This window comes from Prionailurus bengalensis, chromosome A3 (assembly GCF_016509475.1).
Source record: "Prionailurus bengalensis isolate Pbe53 chromosome A3, Fcat_Pben_1.1_paternal_pri, whole genome shotgun sequence".
NCBI lineage: Eukaryota > Metazoa > Chordata > Mammalia > Carnivora > Felidae > Prionailurus > Prionailurus bengalensis.
Window position 1 is genome coordinate 137,284,841 of NC_057354.1, and position 16,707 is coordinate 137,301,547.

Genomic DNA, 16,707 nt, shown 5'->3' on the forward strand with positions numbered 1-16,707 from the left:
TCAGGCTCCGAAACATTGTGTAAGTTGTTTGGGGGCTGTGAGCCCTAGAGCTGCCTGAGCCCAAAGTCTAAGGGGGCTGTTAGTTCCGTGTCCACACCTTTCGTGGGCACGTGGTTCCACAGTTTGCATTGGGTTTGAATACTGGGCTTCACCCCCGGTTCTCTGGATGCGATGGAGATAACAGGAGTGACATCTGCTAAACGCGTGCGACGTGCCAGGAGCTGGACGGGGTCGGGGTGCTGGAAGCAGAAACGTGAGGACGGCCCTGCTGTGCCCTCAGTGGCTCACATGTTCCCCGCCTCTGACCGCGAAAGACAGAGTTACAAGCCAACACTGTGTGTGACAAATAATCCATTAATTTTGTTATTCTAGAAACACAGTGACAAACTAATTTGTATTAGGAAACCCCTGACATACTCCCTTTGGGGGCGTTTATACAAAATATCCAGATGACTCAGCCCGAGAACCACGTTGACCAGAAACAACGAGGTAGTAATAATAACGTTTTTTATCTCAGTTATCAGGACAACTTGTCTTTGTTGCTTCAGACTGAGTTACGATGTCCCAGTAATGGATTACGTGGGAAAAAAAAAATCCAATAAGGTTCAGAACTGAAGGCAGACGGCTCAGGATGAGAGAAATTTTGCCAAACGTGTCATCCCCTCAACGACACCCCAGTCGATGCGTGCCAAGGAAATCCACACGTTCAATACGTTCCTCTCTCCCACCTTGCGCGATGTAGACGTATAGACTCTGTTTTTAAGTGGGAATCAGCAATAATGTGTTGCTTGTTCCTTCATGTTAGTATTGGTGATTTAGTGATTAATTATCTGACCGCTGTGTAGTGCTTAAAATAACCCAAAAGCATGAAGTAAATTAGTTGATCCGGAGGAAATTCTGTCGTGCAAATTCATGCAATACAGACCCCCACTGTCACACTCATCGCTGACAACATAAGTGGGTCACCAGTGTGGCTGGCCCCTGTGAATTTATTTTCTCAGACACGCCATACATATTCATGATATCCTGCTGTGTGTCTGTCACCTCGCAGAAGCCCTATCTTCAGAATCACAATTAAACAGAAAATATGCACATTTAGCCACTGAAAAAGAGTAGACTACAGGAGTTGTGGATCTGAGTTTGTTTTACGTTTTCTTTCTTTTTTTTTTTTCAGGATTTTACTACAGATTGGAGGCAACAGATATCTGTCCATATGGTCTTAAAATGGGAGTGCGTGGTCAGTGAGGTATAGGACTCCTGGGCGGGGGGGAAGTATTTGTGAAAGGAAAATATTTATTCGTCCATTTCGATTCCACAGCTTGTTAAACTGCTACGCATCGTACTCTAATCAACATTAAATGCATGCAGATCATGCCAGATAAGGATATGAAACTAAGTGCGAAGTCACAGCCCCCACCCGCGTCCCCCTATGTGCGAGCGACCACGTCCCAACCTTCAGGCTAATCGGTGGTGACAGGATCATGGCATGACTGCTACAATAATAACAGAGCCAGGGCAAGGGCCTCTGTCAGACGGTATTTGTTCATTTGGACATTCTCTTCTCTCTAGGAATACAATGTGTTTCATTAACAACATGATGGAGAGTGGGATCGCCACTTCCGCGGCAGAGATGCACCTGCCTCATCTAGGCTGCAACAGGTAGACACAGAAATAGGAAAAGAGACACATTCTGGATACCATTCATCCTCTGCAAAGATGGCTGTCAGCAAGAGCCAGACATTTCCCGAATGGCCGTTCGCTGTCCCAGGCTAACAGTGTAACTTACTTTTTGTTACTTTATATCAAACTCGGTGACACAACATCTCCATCTGTGAAGGAAAAACAGGTTGAGAAAGTGGGATCTGCCCTTGATTTTTGAGTAAAGAAGGAGGGTAAGGGGGTAAGAGCAGAGCCACGTTCTTTCCTTGTAGAAAGACATGGAATGTTAAATAGTGAACAATCCATTGCCAGTTTTCCCAAAGCGCTCATGGATCCTTTCAGACTGTGCAAAGCAAAGCATTAATTCCATTGGTAATATTTGTGTCGGGGCCAGTCTGGTTAATTTAATATTCTGATTGGACAAGCAGCGGAGTTTTAACAGCTGTTAACTTTTTGGCAAGTAGCTCTGGGAAGGCGATAATGAGATTAGCGTTCAGAGGACAAATTTGCTTTTTTGCTGCATTGAATTACTACGTTGACACCAAATGGTATTCACTCTGAATTCCCTGTATAGGACGCCGTTATCCACATTTGGGACCCGTGATGGGGCCCGCTGTGGAAAACCTGGGGAAAATGGGGTCTTTATAACCTGCGTTCTGCAAGGTCAGGGGACGTTCGTGAGGAAGGTCAAAAGTACATGCTTGACATTAAGTTTAGTCTCCTACATCCAGTCCTTGGTGGGTTGCAGAAGGAGTACTTAACCCTTATCCGTATTTTGACTATTTACAAAATATCTGTATGGTCATCGTGTCATTTGATTCTTCCCCCAAACCCTTTGAAGTACGTTGTAGCGTGCCCGCTTTCTAGCTGAACACGACTGCAGACACTGGCCTAACGTGTACACTTTGTTCGGGAAGCCTGGGCTGAATCCAGGCCTCACTGCGTTGCATCCTGGGGTGTGTTCCACAGCCTAGAAAGGATACGACCTCGGGAGCCTAGAGTCATTGACTCATTTAACATCGCCAGCCATCAGGATCGGTAAATAAGCACTCTTGTTTCCTCAGACAAGTTAGGAAGTAAAGGGAAAAATCGCCTCGGTAAAACTTCCAGAGGAAAACGACTATTTTCTAAGGAATTAGAGGAAGTTGTCTAATTCAAAAAATATTAAGGAAACTGAAGAGAACTGAACCAATTACGTGTCCAGTCCCAAATTTGACACCAATGGCTTAGGGGATGTTTTCTGTGTTCTCACCAGTATCAACATAATATTCCTTAAAGCTCTTTTCAAAACTAATCATCTATCGTCTACACTGGTGCAACCACTCTGGAAAATAGTGTGGAGGTTCCTCAGAAAGTTACAGATAAAACTATCCCAGGACCCAGCCACTGCACTACTAGGTATTTATCCAAACAACACAAAAACACTGATTCAGAGGGGCACATGATCGCCAATGTTTGTAACGGCACTATCAACAATAGCCAAATTATGGAAAGAGCCCAAATGTCCATCGACCGATGAATGGATAAATGTGTATGCATTGGAATACTACTTGGTGATCAAAAAGAGTAAAATCTTGCCATTTGCAACAATGTGGATGGAGCTGAGTGTATTATTCTAAGTGCAATAATTCTGTCACAGAGAAATAAAAATGTCCTACGATTTCACTCATATGTGGAATTTAAGAAACAAAACAGATGAACATAGGTGAAGGAAGGAAAAATAAAATGAGAAAAAAACAGACAGGGAGTCAAACCATAAAGACTCGTCACTATCCAGAGCAAACTAAGGGTTGCTGGAGGTGGGGGGGGGGAGGGGCACGGGCCAAACAGGTGACCGGCATTGAGGAGGGCACTTGTTGGGATGAGCACCGGGTGTTGTACGTAAGTGATGAATCGCTAAATTCTACTCCTGAAAACAATACTACACTGTATACTAACTTGAATTTAAATAAAATCTTGGAAAGAAAAGTGATAATAATCTATAATCTACATATTCTCAAATGCCCCTATATTTACAAATTGACATACAACTACATACAAATAGGCAAGTTATAATCATTCTTCAACTTTTTATTTATTTATTTATTTATTTATTAAGTTTTTTTTTATTTAAGTCTAGTGTAGTTAGCATACTGTGTTATATTAGTTTCAAGTATACAATATAGCGAATCACAAGTTCTTCTATACATTACTCAGTGCTCATCATGAGAAGTGTACTCTCAATCCTTGTCCCCTGTTTCACCCAAACCCCACCCATCTCTCTCTGGTGACCACCAGTGTGTTCTCTGTGGCCGAGAGTTCGTTTCTTCGTTTGTCTCTGTCTTTCCTTTGTTCACTTGTTTTCATTCTCAAATTCCTTATATGAGTGAAACTATATGATAGTTTGATTTCTCTGACTTATTTTGCTTAGCGTTATACTTCCCAGCTCCGTCCATGTCATTGCAAATAGCAAGAGTTCATTCTTTTTATGGTGACTAATTGTCCACCATATATTATGGTGACTAATACGTGTGTGTGTGTGTATATATATATATATATATCTTCTTTAACCATCCTCTTTAACCATCCATCAGTCAACGGACACTTGGGCTGCTTCCATATCTTTGCTAATGTAAATAATGCGGCTATAAATATCAGGGTACATGCATCTTTTTGAGTTCATATTTTCATATTCTTTAGGTAAATACTCAGTAGTGCAATTCCTGGACCTTAAGGTAGTTCTATTTTTAACTTTTTGAGGAACCTCCATATTGTTTTCCACAGTGGCTGCACCAGTTTGGTTTCCCACCAACAGCGCATGAGGATTCTCTTTTCTCCACATTTTGGCCAACACTTGTTTCTTGTGCATTTTTCAACTTTTTAAATGCCTTCACACTATCTTATGAATGTGATACCATTTATTTTTAGGGGGTTAATAAGGTATTTGAATGACAGTTGTAGGTTCCAATCACTAAGTCTAGATAAGATATAGTGGAATATGAATAGATCCTCATCCTGTTGTGAATACTGCTCTTGCCTCCTTATCCATCCATCCGTCCATCCGTCCGTCCATCCATCCATCCAACAGTGATTATTGATCCTACTACGTACCAGTTACTGAGAGCACAAAATTGAAAAAGCATATCTCCCCCTTCAAGAAACGGATAGTACAAATGTGTGGCCTATTGATAACTTCTGTTTTTGTTTTTGTTTTTGTTTTTGTTTTATAACAGTCAGTGTGATCAGTAAGGATTAATCATTTCCACAAACATTTGAATGTGTTTTACTCATTCGCAACTGGTTTATTTGACAGGAAGAATATATTAGCGATCATGCGTCAAAAGGGTGAGGAAATTTAATTAGATAAGAATAAGATTTTTTAAAAAATACTAAATACAACATCCAGGATATAGGACAATATTGGGTTATTTTATTGGCTCTGTTTCTTCCTCACGTGAAAAAAATACTTTTTTTATATTGGTGTTTGATGAACAGAGAGAGGAAAGCTCATTGAAACAATCACACGATAGTGAATAATTTCAGAAGCATTTGGTTGGTGTTTTTGTGGGCATGGCGGTGTTCTTTGCGCCCATATAACCGGTACCTACTTCCCAGTTACCGTATAAATGTTGTTTTGAAAGTGAGATCCGTTGGCTAATTCTGCCACTGATGTTTTGTCATGCCAATCGCAGGACAGACAGCCAGATATCTGTTGAGGGATAATGTGTACACTCACTTCCCTGTGTGGTGGCTTATTCAGAAAATCCACACTGTGAGCTGGCAACTCCTTGGCAATGGAGTGCCAGCTCTGACCCGGCCTCTGATCGACTCCCCAGCGGGGCCTGATGGCCGGTGAAGGTGGCCCGCATTCAGGTATTAGTACGTTAGGTAATTACTAAGTGGAGCTCCCACATTGGCATTGCGGAGACAAAGCAATTATCAAAGAATAATTAAATCACAGCATGAACACAACAACTTTACATTTCACTAAGTCGTTGACTTTAGGTGTTTTAGCTAATTCCAGCTATCTGCGTAGACACAGGTGTCCCAATCTCATATATTCCTGTCGTGCTCCTGATCTAGCGCACTGGGCTCACTCTCTTCCTTTGCACACAGGCACACACACACACGCGTGCGCGCGCGCACACACATGCACACTCGTGCACTGAACTCACCATGCATATTGCTACCAGAAGGTTCCCTCAGCCTCTCCTGCTGCTGCTGTGCGACCCGATTCTGTTCACTCATTTCTCTTTCTTTGCTCTGCTGTTCGTGCACCTGGTCCGCGAGCCCTGCATTCATTCTTCTCAGGGGCTCTTTTTCTTCTGACGATGATCTTAGAGTTTATTCTGGTCCTTCGCCTGGAGTCTGAGAGGTCAACTCCTCTGGGGCCGTCTTCTCTGACTCCACGTGGCTGTATGGGCTCCCTCAGGAAAAAGGCAGGAAAGTCAAATGCATCAAAGGAAAGGCAGATGTGGTCATGAAGGAACCTCCTGTGCCAGATCCTGTGTTTCTGCTCCAAAATTCTCCAGCCAAGTTCTTCCCACCCAAACGTGAGCCCCACAACCAAACCTAAGTTTTTGGTCATCCATGTCTTCTGGAAAGGCACAGAAAACATCTCAGCCTTTGTAACCTTCAGAGTGTGTCAGCTGTCAAAGCGAAAGAAAGAGGAGACTTTGCATCAATTTGTTATCAAATATATGTTCAGTATAACACACTTAGAAGAAAAATGCCTGTTTTTTTTTAAATTTTTGAGCTAGGCTTTTAATGCATCCATATGCATTTAGACTAAAATTTTGTAGAGACACTTGTAGGGACAACATGCTGTTGAAGATTCAATAAAGTAATGAAAGAGAAGTCCATATCGGGGCGCCTGGGTGGCTCAGTTGGTTAAGCATCCAACTTCAGCTCAGGTCATGATCTTGCAGTTTGTGGATGCGAGCCCCACGTCGGGTTCTGCGCTGACAGCTCGGAGCCTGGAGCCTGCTTCTGATGCTGTGTCTCCCTCTCTCTCTGTTCTCCCCTGGAGCTTTGCGTTCCTTCCTGGCTGCCACAGAGTCACAACCCAGAGAACTGGGGTAGACCCAGAGAAGAGTTAACATGCTCCAAGAGTTAACATGCTGGAGCTTTACCTGGAAGAACGGACGATTCGGGGATTTGTGAGAGCTGTGTTCAAACTGGTAAAGGTTGACACAGGCATGGGGTTGGCCATGCTTTCCCAGACCCTAGAGGTTGGTGCCCCGACCACTGGGAGAAAGATTTCTCCAAATGGAATGAATTTTCTAATAGCAAGAGCTTCTCAGGAGGAAACAAATCTCCCTTCACTTTAGATGCTCAGGATAAACTAGTTCACGGATGACAGGGAGGAATATGGCGGAGTTGGGTACCGTGTATCTGTGTAAGAATGTATGTGTGCGTGAGAATGTATGTATGCATGCCATGTATGGGTTGTGCACAAGAGGCTTGGAATGGATGCCCTCTTAGGGTCCTTATGACCCTAGGTGGTGGATTACCTCCCCCATTTCCTGCTGTTTAACACATCTAGTAAGTGCAATCCCTTGCGTCTATGGTTTTGTTTTATTTTTTAACCACCAGTGAGTGCATATGGGTAGAAAGAGGCTGGCCTGGGGTTCAGATGTGGTTTTCACCCAAGCATTGTCATTACTAGTGGTGTCACCTCTGGTAACACTTAGAAAACACAATCTTTGGGGCGCCTGGGTGGCTCAGTCGGTAAAGCATCCGACTTCCACTCAGGTCAGATCTCCTGGTTCGTGGGTTTGAGCCCCGCGTCGGGCTCTGTGCTGACTGCTCAGAGCCTGGAGCCTGCTTCCGATTCTGTGTCTCCCCCTGTCTCTGCCTCTCCCCTGCTCATGGTCTGCCTGTCTTTGTGTCTCAATAAGAAATAAAAGTTCAAAAAAATTTTACAAAAAAAAAAAAAGAAAAAGAAAACACAGTCTTAGGATAACCCAAATCTAAAATTCTTTCCTTATCTAAAATGATAAACCTATATGGGGCGCCTGGGTGGCTCAGTCGGTTAAGCGTCCGACTTCAGCCAGGTCACGATCTCGCGGTCCGTGGGTTCGAGCCCCGCATCGGGCTCTGGGCTGATGGCTCAGAGCCTGGAGCCTGTTTCCGATTCTGTGTCTCCCTCTCTCTCTGCCCCTCCCCCGTTCATGCTCTGTCTCTCTCTGTCCCAAAAATAAATAAACGTTGAAAAAAAAAAATTTTAAATGATAAACCTATATAAGCTACTCATACAGGAGCCCAGACATTTTATGCATTTATTAGCTTTGATGGGGGTGGGGGAGAACCACGATGCAAACTACCTGCACTTAGGGTCACAACGCAACTTCATACAAGTCTCTGTACACACAGACACTTCATTTGAGCACATTTCACAGACATTTAAGGCGCACAGGAGCTGCTCACGCCCCAAACGGCATCTTCTACTTACTGGAAGAATCTTGGGTGAGGCATTCGAGGAAGAAATAACATTTACGCTTACTTAAAGCAATAACTGCGTTGCCATCCAAGACTGACCCTGAGAGTCGCACGTGGATATTTGAACGGTAACATTTGCCTGCGGGGAGGTTGCGCCTGGCCCGGGCCGCCCATTGGACACCTGCCCCTCGAGCAGCATGGCAGTTTCTTCCCCAGACGTCGCCTGCTTCTGAGTCCCCAGGCTTTCTGCTTATTAAACTGCAGAGAGTTCAAATTTGCCATCACGCAACTGGAACTAATTGTCTGAGACGATTTGCATCCATCAGTGCAAGGTTTATGGCTTTTTAGACTGAGCGTAAGATGAATAAATAACGGTGCTTGAGTCATCACTCTGTTTTAGTACTTGCGAGGCGCTGGGTAATCTGACAATAATTTGGGTGCTCTCGCTTTGTCCAAGGGTGGACATCTGTCAAGTTACAGGTTCTGATGGTGTTTTGCAGTCTGTCCACTCACACCCTTTACGGTTGCTACCCTGAAACCAAGGAATCGAGATTTTTTTCCCCCCTTCGGAAGAAATTCTGTTGACGAATTGGGAGTAACTTCCACTTGGAGGGTTCTCTTTTTGGTAACGTGGGTTTCTTCTTTCTTTCCCTGTAATCGCCACCCTGCCCTGTTCGCACACTCCATTCCTTTGCTCATATAACAGATACAGAGGAAACAAATATCACCCGTGCCATCTTGCTGCCTTGATGAGAAGGTACACAGGGGGCCAGCCCACCACACCAGGCAGTGAAGGAAGTATATATATATCCTGGTCTCCTCCCTGTCCCTTCCATGTCAATTGGTGTGGAGGTTTACCAGCTCAGGCTTTTACAAGTGCATTTAATTTTTTTTTAATGTTTATTTATTTTGGGGAGAGAAGAGAGACAGAGCATGAGTGGGGAAAGGGCAGAGAGAGGGGAGACAGAATCCGAAGCAGGCTCCAGGCTCCGAGCTGCCAGCACAGAGCCCGACGCGGGGCTCGAACTCACGGACCATGAGATCATGCCCTGAGCCGAAGTCGGATGCTCGACTGACTGAGCCACCCAGGTGTCCCATCGAAGCACATTTTAAAGTACCTTCGCGTATCTTCAAAAATGATATCTTTTGCTCCTTTCCAGGAAGTGTTTTCCTAGTTAAATAGTTTCACTGTTTGGAAATTTACCTTGATTCCAGCTTATTTTTACATTTATTTTTACCAAATCACTTTAACTCTATCACTTCTCAGGCCCTATTATTACACACAGACCTAGCGGACACTTGTGTGGTCAACGTTTATTGAAAATGAGCCGTGGAGATCGTTTGGCCCGTTCCTGGTTGCCCCCCGAGAGACTCTTGGATGTGTCACCGTGTGTAGAGGACAAAATCCACACTGGGCTCCACACGGGCCTGGAGAAAAGGAAGTGAAACCATGGCTCCGTGTATCTGACAGAAGTAAAACATAACGATGTAAGGATCAGGTCCAGGGAGGCTGTGGCGTGCCGTCCTGTGATTTTACGGCTCATGCCATTCATCACGAGAACACAGGAAATCAGGGAACTCATTTCAGGAAGAGTCAGGCAGGGAGACAGTGTGGACCTGAAATTGAATAAATGTCCCATGAGTACAAAGCTGCTGAGTGTCTCACTTCGTGACTGGGTACAAGGAGCCAGCGGGGCAGTCCAGCCTGGCCTCGGGGAAGTCACAGTCAAAAAACGGACACCTCACAAGGAGACGCAGCGCCAGGCGGTGTCGCTCAGAGATGCGCGCACAAGACGCGTAGACGGGCAGGAGGGGCGGCTTACTCTGAGTGGGTTCAGGGAGGTATTCGCGGAACTGATCGAGGGACATCCCCGGAAGGATGGGTCGAAGTGTGCTGGGAAGTTGCTGAGAAGGGAGGGAGAGACGTGTTCCCCTCCGACCGCCCGGAGGGAGCGGTCAGCTCGGGTGGGCGACTCCTGCCCAGAGTTCAGGTTTGTGTTCACTTGTGTCTTGATCCTTCCTCCCACCCCTTCATGAAACGACTGCCAATTTCGTCTTCACCACCCTTCGTGGTCTTACGGGCAGGACGTGCCCCCAGCTTCAGAAGTTACCATTCCTCCCACTCCCTTTGCCCATCCTGCATGATTGCTTCTCAGCTAAGGTTTCAGCCAGAGGTATGTGCTGATGACTCCAGATCTTTCTTCTGGAACATCAGCCCCGCATCCAGGGATCTCACAGGCTCCTCTGGTCTGATGCAAAAGCCTTGTGCTCGGAACCCCAGCCCCCAGACTTCCCTGCCTCTCCGTACTCGATCTCCAGACAATAACTTCGACCCAGAAATCACCCCACGCCCCTGCCCAACTCTGCCCATGGCTTTCATTTCCTTCAAGATTAATCTTTAAGGGCTCCTGGGTGGCGGGTAAGTGTTCGACTTCAGCTGAGGTCATGATCTCACGGTTAGTGAGTTCCAGCCTGGCGTTGGGCTCTGTGCTGTTAGCACGGAGCCCTGCTTGGGATTCAATCTCTCTCTCTCTCTCTCTCTTTCTCTCACTCTCTCTCTGCCCCTCCCACCCTTCTCAAAAATAAATATTGAAAAACCAGATCAATTTTAAAAATCTTACCAGCATCTAAAAAGTCCAGTCGGCTCCCGGGTTATCGCTTGGCTTCTGGACTCCTGCTGTCCCTCGCAGCAAACGCCGTCTCTGCCTTCAGGTCTGCAGGGCTCAGGGCTTCTGACATCTGGTTTCTTCTGGCCCTGATGCTCTGTGTCACTCATCATCGTTCAGGGAAACCTGCCTGGGTGTCTCGGTCTAGCTGAGATCCCCTCCCTGCGCCTATCTGTAGCACTTAGCACAAGTGTAGTTTAATTGTGGCAAATCTGATAATCACTCAGGACTGTATACAGGTTGCACCAGGGCCGAGAAGTTTATTATTATTTTTGTATTTGCTTTGAGTTTTGTGTTTATCACGGAGGGTAAGTTTCAGTCTGCGGCCTCTCAGCGGTTGGCTTTCCCACTCAGCCCCGGAAATAACAATCAGCCCCAGCAACGCGAGGGTTTTTCACAAAAGTAATAAGCATTTCAGTCTCAAGGAACCAATCTTCAGAGCGCTTGCAAAGTCACGTGAAAGTCATGGAGAAGCGTGACTGGGCAGCTCTTTCTTGAGCGAACTATTGGAACATTGTTCTTTGGACTGTTTACTGCACCTGAGTTTGCAATATTTTTCAGAAACTTCCTCGAGAAATGATTTAAGTGAAAAATTTAAATTTGATTCTTCCACTCATAGAATCACTCCCATGATAAGCTGCATTTGACTTAATTTTGTTAATCTCTGAGCCAAGCTTGCAAAGATGTGCTGTTGATTTTTAATAAAACCCTTCCATAAATCTTTCCCATTGGGCCATTTGAGCCTGGAGCTTGCTTTGAATTCTGTGCCTCTCTCTTTTCTGCCTCTCCTCCACTTGTGCGTGTGTGTGCTCTCTCTCTCTCTCTCTCAAAAAATAAACACTAATTTTTTTTAATGTAAGATGTCCTGTTTTATTCTGTCACCTGAGTCTGAATTGGCCAGACTTCCCAGGTTGTTGTTTTTTTTTTTTTAATTTAACCTTAAAATAAAGCTAATTATTTGACTAAATCAGAAATAAAACCGTGAAATAGACCATTTGTTCAAACTCCAGTCCCCAGTCAGAAACATGGGGTTCAGGTCTGTTAACGCTTTCCAAGGTTGCAGACTGAAAGCATATCGTGACGACGATAACAAGTGATAAACAATGGTTTATGAATTGCGCACCATGTGGAGAAGTCCGGGATGCAAGAATGCTGTTACGGAGCGGGTACCTGCCCTGTGATAGCAGCTCCAACAGTAATAAGAAAAATAAGTCATCTTCTATTTGTGCTCCCCACCAGCCCAGGAGACCGCCTTTTTGGAGTGGAGTTCAGAGAACGCTGATATCCAGGCGGATTACAAACTGGCCTTGCCATTTATCCGCCTTGTATCAAACACCTGCCCGAGACAACCCGTCTCTTAGACAACCGTCTGCCTCTGGCACGTCGAGCCAAGTGACACACGTCTTCTGAAGTGTGCTCTAAATTGCATTGCTGGAGGTCGCTCGCTCTACCTTTCCAAGGGTCCGGGCTCCTCCTGCCTCAGACCCACCCACTGGGATGTTACATACTTCGATATCGTGAGCTTATTTCTCCAGAAAGTGCCTTTGCTGAGTTCTGTTTTGGAAGATTGTTGTGAGTGCTGGCCATGTGATATTCACTCTTGGGCTCTACGAAATAGCATTCTGGGGACGAAGTCAAACATACTTTCAAGTTTTCTGAGAGATCTCAGGGTAAGAGGGTCGTGATTGATTAGAAACCAGCACACGGATGATACCATACTAAGATGAAAGTCCAACAGGATCGTATTAGTACATCAGGTGACTAAAATAGATCGAACGGGTTAAGGGGCTATTTCTGTGTGCTCGATATAACGATATATTGATCGAGGAGAAAATATTAAAAACAATGCATCTTCTTTCAATTTGGAGTTACGATTTACAATGTGCTTCTAAACATTTTTTTCCCCCTCACATCATCCTCATGATGATGTCAGGTAAGTATGCTTATGTACATCTCCCAAATTATGCATTTTGGTGTGTGGTGAGGCTTTTTTAAAGGGAAGGACAACGTGAAGGGTCACTTCCATGATAATCCATTTGTACATGGCCAGCCATGGATACTCAAGGAAGAATGGGGTTTGACATTAGGTGGAGCAGCGTAACAGTGGCCATTTTATTTATTTTATTTTTTCTTGTTTACTTATTTATTTTATAACATTTTTTTTAACGTTTCTTTATTTTTTGAGAGACAGAGCATGAGTGGGGGGAGGGGAAGAGAGAGAGAGGGAGACACAGGATCGGAAGCAGGCTCCAGGCTCTGAGCTCTCAGCACAGAGCCCGACGCGGGGACCGAACTCACGAACCGTGAGATCATGACCTGAGCCGAAGTCAGACGCGTAACCGACTGAGCCACCCAGGCGCCTCTGTGTTTATTTATTCTGAGAGACAGAGAGAGAGCGTGTGAGCAGCAGAGGAACAGAGAGAGGGAGAGAGAGAATCCCAATCAAGACCATCACTCAGCACGGAGTCTTATGCAGGGCCCAACCCACCAACGGTGAGATCATGACCTGAGCCGAAATCAAGAGTCGGGTGCTTAACCAATTGAGTCGCCCAGGCACCCCACACAGGACATTTAGGATTTGGAAATACCAATAGGATGATTGCAAATTTTAAAAGTATACTTATTTCAGTGGTTGACCCACAAGGGATGGTAAGGATGATGACAGAAGCGGGGTGATCATAGCACAGCAGCCATGATCGTTGTTGCCTGCTGGTGTTTGCAAGGAACCAGTGGAAATAGCATTAAGAAAAGGTTGATTCTGCCCGAGGTAGCCACAAACACATGAAGAAACAAGATAGAAACCTAGGAAGATCATGAGGTTCCATTTATCCTTTGAGAAAGGCCTCCTTAAAGGCAGTAAGTATTAAACTAGAAAATACACCTATTTTTCGACTCTGCAATACCGTTTCGGTGACCTCTGTTACAGATACTAGTGCAGCAGGTGTGAGGATATGTGTATGAGGATGTTTGTTACCGTATCTGCCAGTAGGAAAGGGTTGAACAAATGTGTTCTTTCATATTAAATTCATAGAGGGGGCGCCTGGGTGGCTCAGGTGGTTAAGCGTCCGACTTCGGCTCAGGTCACGATCTCACACTTCGTAGGTTCAGCCCCTCATCGGGCTCTGTGCTGATAGTTCACAGCCTGGAACCTGCTTCGGATTCTGTGTCTCCCTCTCTCTGTTCCTCCCCATTCTCTCCCCATGCTCTCTCTCTCACCCAAAAATAAATGAATAAACATTTAAAAAATTATATTCATATTACAGAATTGTATGCAGGTGTTTAAAATGGATTATCTCTGTATCCATTGACCTTAAGGCACAGCCATATAAACTGAGAAGGCAAATGATGGGATATTGTGTAGAGTATGGCATTGTTTCTGTAAAAATAAATGAAAAATAAATCCACATTTTCAAGTGTATGTGAATGTATGAATTTGAAGGAATACAGTCATCTATTGAATTGTACACAGTAGGATATAATGCTAGCTCCTTTCAGGGAAGAGGATTGCAGGTTTTTAGACACAATTTTTAACTTTTTATTTTTTTTAATTGAATTTTATTTTTTTAATTTACATCCAAGTTAGTTAGCATCTAGTGCAACAATGATTTCAGGAGTAGATTCCTTAGTGCCCCTCCCCCATTTAGCCCCTCTCTCCTCCCACACCCCCTCCAGTAACACTCTGTTTGTTCTCCGTATTTAAGAGTCTCTTCTGTCTTATTCCCCTCCCTGTTTTTTATGTTATTTTTGCTTCCTTTCCCTTGTGTTCATCTGTTCTGTGTCTTAAAGTCCTCATATGAGTGATTAGCTTTTTCTTTAATACAGTTGTATGTAGCAGATTATCTGAGAAGTGGCTTAGCCCCAAAAATATACATGGACTTCAAAGGTATGTGCAGGCAGGGGCGTTGCACCCTGCCTACAGATTTCAGCGATGACCCCCATTTCCTAAGGTTCTTTCTGCTCTTGTTAGCACGGTGACCTTCACCCACGCCTCGTTCTCACGGTCCTCATGGTCGCAAAGTGACCACACACTCCCACATCCCGTCTTAGGGGACGGTTCCCAAAGGCAGAAAGGGTTCTCTCTCTCTCCTTCTGTCTCTCAAAGAATCACCAGAAACCAAAGCCCTCTCACTGGTGTTCCTTCCAGCTTCCAGGCCTTCGTGCCCCGGAAGGCTGAGAGGATGTGGATGGGCCTCGTGAGGGTCTATCCTTGGAGGTAGAATCTGCCTGCAAGGACCGGGTGCGTGCAAAGAGAGGGAGCTGCCCCAAAAGTCTTCCACAGCCCATTACTCTTTACTCAAAACAAAGTGCTCTGCGAACTAGACAAACACGGAACACGTGACGAAGAGCATAAAAATAGATTCCAATTAAAAAGGCAGACTGGGGGCGCCTGGGTGGCTCAGTCGGTTGAGCGTCCGACTTCGGCTCAGGTCATGATCTCATGGTCCGTGAGTTCGAGCCCCGCGTCGGGCTCTGTGCTGACAGCTCAGAGCCTGGAGCCTGTTTCGGATTCTGTGTCTCCCTCTCTCTGACCCTCCCCCGTTCATGCTCTGTCTCTCTCTGTCTCAAAGATAAATAAACATTAAAAAAATTAAAAAAAAAAAAGGCAGACTGTAAGACCGTATGGTGCACTTTTGTTCTGCACTTAAACTTCCCAGAATGTTCGGTGGGCATTCCCAGGGCAGCAGGCAACAGAGAGATGTCTTCTGTCATTTGTCAAAAACCTGCCGTGTTTCGGGGTGAGCAGGCTGGCTGGGCCGGGACAATCCTGAGATGCAGATGAACTTGACCTGCGTGGAGCCTGCGGTCAAGTCCAAGTTTGGCTTTCAGAGACCTGAATAGCTGAGGGGTAGCTGCTTTTGCCTGAGTCTCCACTGAGGGTAACTGCCTCTGGGCACAGGTTGGGCCAGCAAACCTTGGTGCAGAAAAGGGGTATGGTGGGGGGTGGGGATGGCTGACAGAAGCCCCCACCACACTCCTGGAAGAGAGTCCACAGAACCATGGTGGTGGTTCTAATGATGCGTTCTAATTGTCCTCTGACATTGTGAGGTAGTGCTCGCTCGTTTACTGACAGAAAAAAAAGGTAGTGACAAAGAAATGTTATTTGCAAGACCGTAGACTTTATTTGATGTCAGTTTTGTAGCATAGGGAAAATTTACATATTTTTAAAAGTTTATTTATTCTTGAGAGACAGAGAGACAGAGTGCAAACAGGGGAGGGGCAGAGAGAGAGGGAGACACGAATCAGAAGCTCCAGGCTCTGAGCCGTCAGCCCAGAGCCCCACGCGGGGCTCGAACCCATGAACCGTGAGATCATGACCTGAACAGAAGCCGGACGCTCAACCGACTGAGCCCGCAAGGCACCTGAGAATGTAAGAAGCATTGGTGAGAGGCCACCCAAACTGGGGAAATGCTTCCCCGTGTCTAACCACAGTGCGTCTGTGTCCCACTGGCCAAGCCACCCGTGTACAGCCCAGAAAGTGCTTCTGTTCCGTCCCGTGGGTCTGGATGTCTGTCCGCACAGCAGAACCATACTGTTTAATTGCAGTGGCTCTCTAATATCCTTTGAAATCAGGACACACGATGCCTGTAAGGTTAGTTTTCTTATTCTCGACATAACTTTGGCTAGTCAGGGTTTTTTTGGAGTTCCATATGAATTTTAGGATTTCTGTTTCTATTTCTGACCTGCACAGCTTTGGTGTGTTGATGGAGGTTGCACTACATCTGCTGATTGCTTTTGGTATGTGGACGTTTTAACAATATTTAACGTATGGGGTTTATTAATGTTTTGGTATATCAATTATACCTCAACAAAACTGTCAAAAACATTTTTAAAAGTCTTGCCCAAACCTTGCAGATTCTCACCCCGGGCTGCGCTGTCCCCGGCTGCCAGTGGGGCTTTAGCATCAAAGAGCCATCCCATTCTTCACACGCCAGCGTTAATCTTATTAAAATTTATTATCACC